The sequence below is a fragment of the Orycteropus afer genome, unplaced genomic scaffold (assembly GCF_000298275.1).
Source record: "Orycteropus afer afer isolate SDZICR_OR568_19922 unplaced genomic scaffold, OryAfe1.0 scaffold00628, whole genome shotgun sequence".
NCBI lineage: Eukaryota > Metazoa > Chordata > Mammalia > Tubulidentata > Orycteropodidae > Orycteropus > Orycteropus afer.
The window spans coordinates 617340-628939 of NW_006922215.1; positions in this window are offsets into that span (position 1 = coordinate 617340).

The window sequence follows — 11600 nt, forward strand, 5'->3', positions numbered from 1 at the left end:
ATATGTGAACTGCTGTATGAAAAGTGAATTTACTCTGTAAATCTTCACCCAAATCCTAATTAAAAAAAAAAAAAAGCAAAAAAAAAAAAATCACATTAAGGGCAGAGTTGCACAGCAGTTACTTAACTGCTGTCAATAAACTGCACTCCCATAAAAAGCTGCATTTGCAAAAGTTGTGTAACACATTTACAACAAAATAAGAGTAACTGCTGAAGCATCTTATGTAAAACCAAACAACTTATTGGATTTGAGTCCCTTGGTTTTGGCAGTTTAGGGTCATGGTTTAATGAAACATCCCAGTTAACTGCCCTGATAACATGGTTAGTGCTTCAGTTATACTTCCTAGTTTGATGTGTACTGCCTGAGGTCTTAAAAGCTTACAACCAACCATCCAAGGTATAACAATTGTTTTTTACTCACCTGGAGCAACAGAAGAATGAGAGTTAAAAATATTATGTAATTTGTAACCAACTGCCTCCATGAACAACTGCCTCCTTTGCCATGAGACTAGAAGAAATAGATGGTGCCCAGCTACCTCACTGATGATTCTACAGAAGAATCCTGATCAAATGAAGAAAAACGCAGGACAGCATTTCAAATTCTCATGGACTCTAGACTCTGGAGCCAAGGAATCAATAGAGCCCTCAAACTGCTGCCCTGAGATAATCTTTAAACTCTAAACCAAAAGTATCCCCTGCAATCAATCACCTGAAAACGGAACAAAAGTTTACCTTAGCCAGCTTAAAAAAAAAAAGTCTGCCTTGAGCATTATGCTCTTTGAAGAGCTCTCTATAGGGGATCAAAAGTAGCTCTGGGGGCAGTGCCTAAGGCATCTGATTACTAACTAGAAGGTTGGCAGTTTAAATCTACCAGCCGCTCCATGGAAGGAAGATAGGGTGATCTACTTCTGTAGAAATACCACCTCAGAAACCCATGAATTGGAATCGACTTCAAGGCAGTGAGTTTGGTTTTTGGTTTTTTATGTGGAATCAAAGTGACAACAGCAACTTGAAAGATTAGAAAGAAAACTTAAGGGAGGCAGTGAGTTCAACAAACCAGAGACGGATAAAAAAAGTTGTACAACTCGAAGAATGTAACCAATGTAGAAACTTGAATTGGTTTATGTATATTCTCAAGCAGCTCTGATGGCGTAGTGCCTAAGACATATGACGGCTACCCAGAAGGTTAGCATCCACTCCATGGAAGAAGACTAGGCAATCTACTTCCATAAACATTTACCGCCTCAGAAACTCAAAGGAAGTCACTATAAGTCAGAATGGACTCGATAGCAGTGAGTTTGGTTTTTTTAATGTATATTCTCAACAAAATGAGTAAAATTTAAGGAAAGAAAACGAACTAAAAAAATAAAAAGGGACTCAGCATCATCAGGGAAATGCAAATTAAAACAATTAAATACTTCATATTCATATGAACATACTGCCATGTTCACAGTTTTATTCATAATAGTCCCAAAATGGAAATCACCCCAAGACTGTATCAACAGAAGACTAGATGAACAAAATGTGGTATATTCATACAATGGTGTATTACTGATTGTGATCATTAAGGTTGTGAGTCAACTTGGCTGGTCCATGATTCCATAGTCTGGTATGTGAGGATGTAATCAACCTGTGTGATGTAATCTGATGTGATCAACCAATCAACTGTAAGTGGAGTTTCCTCGGGGATGTGGCCTGCATGGACATTCTGGCAAAGCTTGCTTATTTGTTCTGGATCCTGTACCTGACTCCTCATCCTCTGACCTCCATCCAGTTCTTGGGACATGAGCCAGCAGCCTGCCACCCACTATGCAGACCTTTGAATTCATCAGCTTCTGCAGTCCTGTGAGCCAGTAACTTGCAGTCTGACTGTCAGTTCTGGGATTGGTCAAATTCCACAGCCCTGTGGGCTAACAGTCTATCACCTGACCTACTAATCTTGGGTTTGTCAGCATCTGCAAACATGTGAATCAGGAGAAGCCACCAGCTTGACACCTGTCTAAAGCTTCCACAGCTGTGTGAGCCATTTCCTTGAGATAAATCTGTATGTATGCTTCACTGGATGAATCTCAAAAGCATTATAGTGAGTGAGAAGAACATAGAGGCAAAAGACTATAATGGATATTCAAAACCTGGTAAAACTAATGTAGGATGATAGAAATCAAATTTACTCTGAGTTAAGGCAGTTGACAGCAAAAGGGTTCATTAAAGATACCATGCTGAAAAATAAGGCTGTCAAAATGAACAAAACTCAAATTCAGAGTAACTGATAGGACAGCCCAAATTTAAGAAAGCAGTATTTTAAAGTTGGGTTTTATAAATTAAAGAAACCGAAGGAAAAAAACAGTATTTTAAAGTTCATGTAGCAAGACAAAACTTAAAACAAGTATAGGAAAGCATTTATAACTATTTTTTTTAATATTGAGAATTTAGAAAGAAACTGAAGAAAATTAGACATCACAAATGGAATGCTATTTTTCGGGAAAATAATTTATTCATTCCTATGTATCTTTTTCTCCAACATACACTGGTAACATTTACTAAAGTTATAAAAGAAATGTGAAGTTCATCGTTGTTGTTGTTAGTTGCTGTCAAGTTGATTCCAACTCATGGTGACCCTGTATGTGCAAAGTAGATTTGCTCCGTGAGGTTTTCACAGCTGTGACCTTTCAGAAAATCACCAGGCCTATCTTCTGAAGCACCTGGGTGGGCTCAAACTGCCAACTTTTCAGCAAGCAGTCAAACATGAAAAAATTGGTACCATCCATGCATTTCTACAGTTCAGCATAGACTTATAAAATATTTAATAAAAGTAACCATAGCTTAGCTTAAGTAGTAAAAATATTTGCCTCGAGGTCTTTTAAGAACCATCTATATGGGATCAAATTGGAAGATTGGGCAATCTACTTCTGTAGTGATACAGCCTCAGAAATCCAAGGAGGGGTTGCTATGAGGTGGATCCGCTTCGACGGAAGTGAGATTGGTTTGGTTTACATGGGATCAAAAGGAAGTCTGGTGGCAAAGTGGGAAGGCATTTGGTTGCTAACCAGAAGGTTGGTGGTTCACACTCACCAGCTGCTCTACAGAATGATGAGGCAATCTACTTCTGTAAAGATTGACAGCCTTGGAAACCCAGTGGGGGTTGTCATGAGTCAAAATCGACTCAATGGCAGTGGGTATATGGGATCAAACTGACAATAGCAACTTCAAACATTAGGCAGGAACCTTAGGGAACAGTGAGTTTATGTTATTAGAGAAGGAACAACTCAGATAAGAAGGGTGGGAATAGCTGCTCAACTTGAAGAATGTAATGGATGTTGCTGAATTGTACAGGTAGAAACTGCTGGTTTATATTTTGCTATATATATTCTCAACAACTAAATAAATAAACATTTAAAAATCTAATAAAGTACATACTGAAGATTAATTTCATCAAGCATACTCATGAACCCAAGTCAAACTCACAGCAACCCCTCCTTGGGTTTCCGAGGCTGTACCATTTACGGAAGTAGATTGCCCAACTTTCCTTCCTGGTTAGCAGTCAAATGCCGTAGGCACTTTGCCACCAGAGCTCCTAGCATACTCATAGTGGCTTCTAAAATAAATTAAAATTTACTGTTTCAAGTGTCCAAGACTTGAAGGCAATCTAGAGAAAACACTGAAATAGGTCATGATAAAATACGTAATGTTTAATTTGCAAGGCCAACTGTGATGAGGTAAACAGCAGTTTGAGAGCGTGAGATACCAATGAAAAATTTTAACCTTAATGTTGTCCCCAAATTCCTACAAAGGCATTTCAGAAACAAAAATCTAGCATTATCCTCTTCCAATCACCTAAAATTCCTCATACACACACAAATCAGTCAAAGAGAACTTATACCTGATCACTGCATAATTAGGGTAAGTTTTAATAAATTAAATTTTTAGTTCAAGACAACAGGTGACTAATAGGAACATACTTGAACAGCTAGTTTATTTCCTTTAAGAGTTTAACACTTGTAAATTAGCATCACACCCGAGAATTTTACAGTTAATTATTTGATGTAGCAAACACGAACACAGGAGCTCTTGTGGCATAGTGCCTAAGGCATTTGATTGCTAACCAGAAGGCTGGTGGTTCAAACCCACCAGCCACTCCTCGGAAGGAGGGTTGGGCAATCTACTTCCATAGTGATACCACCTTGGAAACCCAAGGAGGGGTCATTATGAGTCAAAATCAACTCAACAGCAGTGAGTTTGGTGTTTATTTTTTTTTACCATGTACACAGATAATAAGAACTGGAAAGGAATTATCAAATGATGTTTTATTTTTCTCCATAGACTTAAACTCACTTCAAAACTCTTTTCTCTTCTTGTATAATCCAATATACACTTATATATAGGAAATATGTTTAGGGGAAATTACTTAAATATCAAGCCAAATATAATCAGCACTACTATGTGCAGATCATCTATTTAAGAGGAGAGTAGCCCTAAACTGAATCAGTGGTGAGGACAAGGATCAACATCAGTCAGGATGCTCTTTCTTGCAGTACCGCCGCATCTATCATGTGTTCCTCACTGGGTTACACTATCTCTGAATTAAAAAAGTATCGGAACAATGGTATTTATATGAAAATACATTGTTGTTGTTATGTGTCAGAGTCAAACCTGACTCATAGCAACCCCTCCTTGGATTTCCTTCGCAGTATCTCTGTGGAAGTAGATTGTTCAACCTTCCTTCCGAGGAGTGGCTGGTGGGTTTGAACCACCAGCCTTCTGGTTAGCAGTATGCTACCAGAGCTCCCCAAAATACATTAAGATGGTTAAATATCTTAATGTTTTGTTCTGAACAAACATGTCAACACATAAATGGTTAGATCTTCAAACGATGGGGTAGAGAAATCTAAAAAGAGAAGGTTGAATAAAAAATTATCAAATTATAAAAAATTACAAAATTTCCTGTTTGGCAACAAAAAGGGGGGTCTTTCAAAATTGAGATTTCCAAACCATATTAACAGGGACTATGCATTAAAAACCACAAAACAGAATCTCACTTCTCACTGTGTTGCCTCACATCATTCATAAATGTAAATAATTGATAAGTGAAAATACTACCCCAGCAAGGGGTGCCAATACCTGTTTCTGAGTCTCCGAAGTCCAAGAGGACTTTCACACCTCCCCTTAGCAAAGCAGGACAGTCTCAGAGGTGGTACGGGAAGTTTGATACAGTCTCTGTGGCCTTTAATTAGAACATATATGATACTTCCCATCCTCAGTCCATTCAGGGCCTATGAAAGCACTGATTAATAGATTATACTCAACTATGAGGTGAAACTGTATGATACAAAGAAATTCTACTTTGATCCTGTTAATAATTTCGGGAGCTCTGGCAGCGTAGTGCCTAAGGCACTTGACTGCTAACCAGAAGGCTGGCGGTTCAAATCCACCAGCCACTCCTCGGAAGGAAGATGGGGCAATCTACTTCTGTAGTGATACTGCCTCGGAAACCCAAGGAGGGCTCGCTGTGAGTCAGGTCCGACTTGATGGCACATAACAACAACAACAATAATTTTAGTGTGGTTTGGACCAACTACCCGTTCACTGATTGCTCAAAAGCACCTGTGCAGAAGTCCCTATACCTTAAGTAATTCACAACATATTCCCTTAGTATCTCAGAGGGTCTGTAAACTATTAGGTAACAGTCATTCCATTCTAACAGAATTAGAATGTAACTGTGTTCATATACTAATGCATAATCACTACTACTGTGGCAAATCAACAAAGAGTAGATGGGGCCTAAAACAGTCCCCAACATAGAGAAGAGTCTGTATGAAAAGTGCAACTACCAAAATGCTGGGAAGCATTTTTACTGAGAGCAAATAAGGTTGAAATAAATCTGGAATTATGATGGTTCTAAATCCTGTTTTCTTCTGTGAGGGAATTATGAAGTTATTAAATCCTGTTTTCTTCTGTGATCATCTACTTATTCTCAAAAGACTGAAAGACAGTAAAACCAAAAGGATGTCAAAGTAAAACCTGTGTCAAGTGTCTGCCAATTACTCATTTCCCAAGGGTTATTTTCTTTCACCTCTTAATTACATTTAAAAACAAAAAGAGAAAGAAAAAAAAAAAAACCCTCATGGACACTGAGTCGATTCCAACTCACAGCAATCCAAGGCTGTAAATCTTTAGGAAAGCAGACTGCCTCATCTCTCTTCAGTGGAGCAGCTATTGAATTCAAGTCACTGACCTTTAGCAGCCAAATGCCTTAACCACTACACCACCAGAGCTCCTTCCATTTCTTTACAACTAATGCAATAAATACTACAATCTTTTACGCTTCCTGTCTCTCTAAAAATAGTGATCTTTGTAGACTAAGCCACCATTACCTATTACCTCCACTTAAAGGTCTTATTGGTCTACCTGCTTTTAGCTTGGCACTCCTACTGTAAATTCTCCGTGAGTAGCTAAATTAGTTCTAATCGGTTCAGAAACTTCCAGTGATTACCCTTCTCATTCAGAAAACAAATCTCACAGCATTCTCAGTTGGCTGTAATACACCCAAGTGGAAGAAAATTGTTTGGAGGAGGCAAAAACTATTTATGTATAAAGCATGTACAGCGCATAAACAGGAGCTCTGGTGGTGCAGTGCCTAAGGCATCTGACTGTTAAAGAGAAGGCTAGCAATTCAAACCCACCAGCCACACCTCAGAAGGAAGGCTGGGCAATCTACTTCCATAGAGATACCGCCTTGGAAACCCAACGAGGGCTCGCTGTGAGTCCAATCGACTTGACGGCAGTGAGTCTGGCTTTTTTTTTGTTTGTTTAGTGCATAAACAGCTATTTATGGCATTAGAAGTTCTTTAGAGGGGATTTGACTAGGGGGAAAAATGTCTTAAAAGCAAATAATGAACCAAAAGGTTAAGAAACAGCCCTACCCTGTTTACTGAACTGAAGCACAACAGACATTTCCAGCATCCTTGCTTTGAACAGTATTGTCCACAGCTTGCAGTGGGTACACCTCCAACTTCCCACGTCTCCCTGCTTTTGATAATTCAGGTATCAGCCCCAACGACTCCTCATAGAATCTTTCCCGACCATCCCAAGATGTTTCTTAATGTTTCACATTAACACTAGCCCGTGCTATAGCCCTGTGCCTAGAACAGTACCTAGCATGCCACAGCATGTGCTATGTATTTAGTAAGCGATAAAAAACTACAATGAAACAAACTATCTTTACTCTCTGGTCACACAAAGGAGACATTATTACTCTAACATTATGATGAATATTGAAGTTATGAAGTGGAATAATGAATCCCTGAAAAAGGGGAGTTTGTTTTTCAAATAATAAACTGCAATCATTTGAAGTCCTTGGGCATATAATGTATACATAATTGTTTATCCTAAAAGATATAAAATGCCAAATTAAAATAATTCATTTTGCAATAATTTTCCTAGTTACTAATAACTGACTGAACAACAAATTACGACCCTTTGGTAATGAACACTTCAGTTTAATTTTTATTCATTCCAGGGAGAGCATATTTAAAATAAATTTAGAGCCTCCATCCTTTCTGGCCTGTAAATGAAGTGCAACCTATACCTCATTATACCCAAATAACACAAGACTTAAGATGAAATTATAAGATGGGAATTCTTCTAAGGAGAATGACTTTGTGGTTCTTCCTATTCTTGATATTTAATAAACGAAATTCAAAAGTTAGAATCTATTTGGGTATAGCATTGATCATTGCTATCCCTAGAAAACTGTTAGGAAACGATTATTTTTAATGGAAGAGGATAGAAACCAAGAGTAAACTATTATTAAGCTCAATGTAATACCTTTCTCACAAAACAAATCTTCAATGTTCCCATGATTAAAAGCAAAACCATATTGATAAACAGGGCCACCTACTTAAAGATGTCTAGTATTTAAAGCACAAGACTTAGGGCTCTCATTTCTCCCCCAATTTTAATTGTTATCATTTGTTTTTACACATTTACTATCACTGCACCAAGCCCATCAGTTTTTTATTACCAGCTGCTCTTTACTGACTTTGGCTGGGGAGTGCAAAGGATAAAGCTACATTCTCCCTATCCACAGCTAAGAAGTCAACAGATGTTCAGTATCACCGTATAGTGAAACATATTAAAAATACAACACCACTTTTCAACTAGTAAACTGTCGATGATAGAAAAACATTTTGGTCACTATGGGTGAAAAGTAGGAGATTTTTGGAAGGAGTGTAATTTGGTGACTTTATGGAAGGCAGTTGCTACCATGATAGGCAGCAACTAAAAAATTTAAAAATACACACAACCAGTGGCCAAGAGATTCAACTGGCCAAAATTTTATCCTATTGATATGTTTAAACATATGCTCCATATCACATCCTAAGGCATATGTAAGGGAGCTCTGGTAGCAGAGTGGCTAAAGCACTTGACTGCTAACCAGAAGGCTGGCGGTTCAAACCCACCAGCCACTCCTCGGAAGGAAGGTTGGACAATCCTACTTCCATAGTGATACTGCCTCGGAAACCCAAGGAGGGGTCGCTATGAGTCGGAGCTGACTTGACGGCACATAACAACAACAACAACAACAACAAGGCATATGTAAAGCACGTAACAGAAAAATTGAAATGAAACCTAAATTAAGAGTTAGTCACAAAAGAACTGGTATATACGTAAAAATGGCCTACCAACAAATATTTTAAAAAACCCAAGAATCTCTCTCTCCATTTTCACTGCAATAGTCTCCAATACAGAATACAATTTAAAAAAAAAGAACCCTCATTGCCATCAAGTCAAATCCAAATCCTAGCGACCCCTCCTTGGATTTCTGAGGCTGTACCACTATATGGAAGTAGATTGCACTATCTTCCCTCTGAGGAGTGGCTGGTGGGTTTGAACCGCCAGCCTTCTCCTTAGCAGTCAAAGCAAATGATTTAAAAGTGTATATAGTATGCTTTCATTTGTGCCCAAACTAAGTATACACATGCATATGTCTGTGAATTCACAGAAACTTCTGCTAAGACACACAATAAACTTGCCCTGACCAAAGAAACTGGATGGCAGGTACACAGTATTTTTACTATTCACTATGTGGCACTGTCTATTTCTACTTTTGTGTGCTAAGTACATGTTATTCAAAAAATCAGTTACTTTATGCATAAACATTATTTGAAGGCTAGTTCATTTTCATTTGGTGATAATGTTTTACAAAGTACAATCATGTGATAACAATTATTTGATGATCCCCAAAACTAATTTGTATGGTCTCTACAAGATAGGGCCCGTTCGAAGTAATTTTTATGTCTGAGGAACAAGACAAAAAAAGGACTCATCTCCTCTGGTTTCCACATTTCCTCATGGTTGCAATTAACCAAGCATCAATAATCACTTCCAGGAGCTCTGGTGGCACTGTGTTAGGGCAGTCAGCTGCTAAAAGGTTGGCATTTCAAACCCAAAAATTGCTCCATGGGAGAAATAGGAGGCAATATGCTTCTGTTAACCCTATGGGGTCACTGTGGGTTGGAATTGACTCGTTTGGTTTTGGGAATAATCCTTTCCAATAAATGTCCATTTCTTTACTGTGCTTGTTTCTGTAACTATTGAAGGCAACTTCAGTACTGTATGGAACCATAAGGGATGAGATTTATTCCAACAAGAAGTCCAGTTCCAAGCCCTACAGGGTCAACCTAAGTCATTCCATCTACAGATGTTTATATGGCATCTGTTACTTAGTGGTAAAATTCTCACCTTCCGTGTAGAAGACACAAGTTTGTTTCCTGGCCAAGGCATCTCGTGTGCAGTCACCACCTGTCTTATCAGTGAAGGCTTGTGTGTTGTTATGACAATGAAGAGGTTTCAGAGGAGCTTCCAGACCAAGACAGACTAGAAAGAAAGGTCTGGCAATCTAAAATCAGCCAATAAAAATGCTGTGGATCACAATGGTCTAATGCACAACCAATCATGGAGATGGCAGAGGACCTGGCAACCTTAGATGGTTGCCATGGGTCTGGGGCTGACTGGATGGCAGCTAACAAACTAACTTACATAAATTTTGCACTGGTGAACTATCTGTGTCTCATACTTTCAATTATCAACTGCTTACAAATAGTCAAAATTCTCCACCAAGATCTTTTCCCGAAGCATCAGAATTTTATTTGCTGAGCACCCATTCCAGATTGTCATTAGGATTAAAAACCTGTCATCATTGCTTCTTCCACATTACTCCCTCCACATCCAATTAATCACCAAGTCCTGGCCATCTCATAATCTGTGTTTCTTTATTTCTACCTTTCCTCTCTAATTTCACCACATAATCTCTCCTTTTTACTTCAAAACACATCCTTCCCACAATTTGGTTATCAGTCTGAAGAACCAACCTGATCCTCAGTCCTGTGACAAAAAACACATACACATTTATTTTTCAAATTGCTCCTTAACATGGAATATTCCTGCCTAGTTTTGCAATCTCATTTTGGTTTCCTCCCAGCTTCTGCTCTTACAGGGGCTTCCATATAGCATCTTCTCCCAATAAAAAGGCACTCCCTATCTTGAAGATAAGACTCCCAACATTTTTACCTCTCGCAATCAATAGATACATTTAAGGTAATTGTCCCCATTTTGCTCTGAATGGTCCTTTAACCCCAGCTCTCTGTAAAAACATTCTCCCTTTCACCCCTTCGATGTCCTCTTAGACTTTCTACACTTTTATCATTGCTGTAGTTGGCCTTTACCATTTTTTTCTGTTGTCACACCCTATTTTAAACTTCACCACTAGATTTAGGAGTTGCTGGAGTAGGTGCACCCTACATTGGGTGCCTTAGTATTAAATATACCTTTAGCTGATATTCTTCCTCACCTCGTAACTACTGTACTGTAGTCATTCATGATCTATGAGCACTTCATCATTATTAGCTGCCATCAAGTTGACCCAACTCATTGGAATCCTATGCGCAACCTAACAAAATTCTGGCCCGTGCTACACCATCCTCATGATTGGTTGCGGATCAGGTCTTTGTAATCCATAGGTTTTTTCATTGGCTCATTTTCAGACACAGATTACCAGACCTTTACTCCTACTTAGTCTGAAAGCTCCACTGTAACTTATTCAGTATTATAGCAACATGCAAAGTTTCAAGGACAAAGACAGGTGGTGTGGTGGCTGTGCTTGAGGTCCACTAGCTGGGAATCAAACAGATCTCTCATATGGAAGGTGGTAATTCTACCACTGAACCATTACTGCCTTATATGATCATGTCTTGTGTTTACTAACTACATGAAATCAATCTAGGCTCTTCCAAACAATTCATTCATGGTCCTGGAACAATTACATGTATGTAATATAGCTCAGTTATAAAGAGAAATGAAGTTCTGATGCATGCTGCAACATCAATGAACCTTGAAAACATAATGAGCTAAATAAACATACTGTCATCGAGTCGATTCCAACTCATAGCGACCCCCACTGGGTTTCCGAGGTGGTAAATCTTTACTGAAGTAGTCTGTCCCATCTTCTTCCCACGGAGTGGCTGGTGGGTTTGAACCACCAACCTTATGGTTAGCTGTCAAATGCCTCAGGCACTGCACCCCCAGAGCTCCTTTATCTCAGCC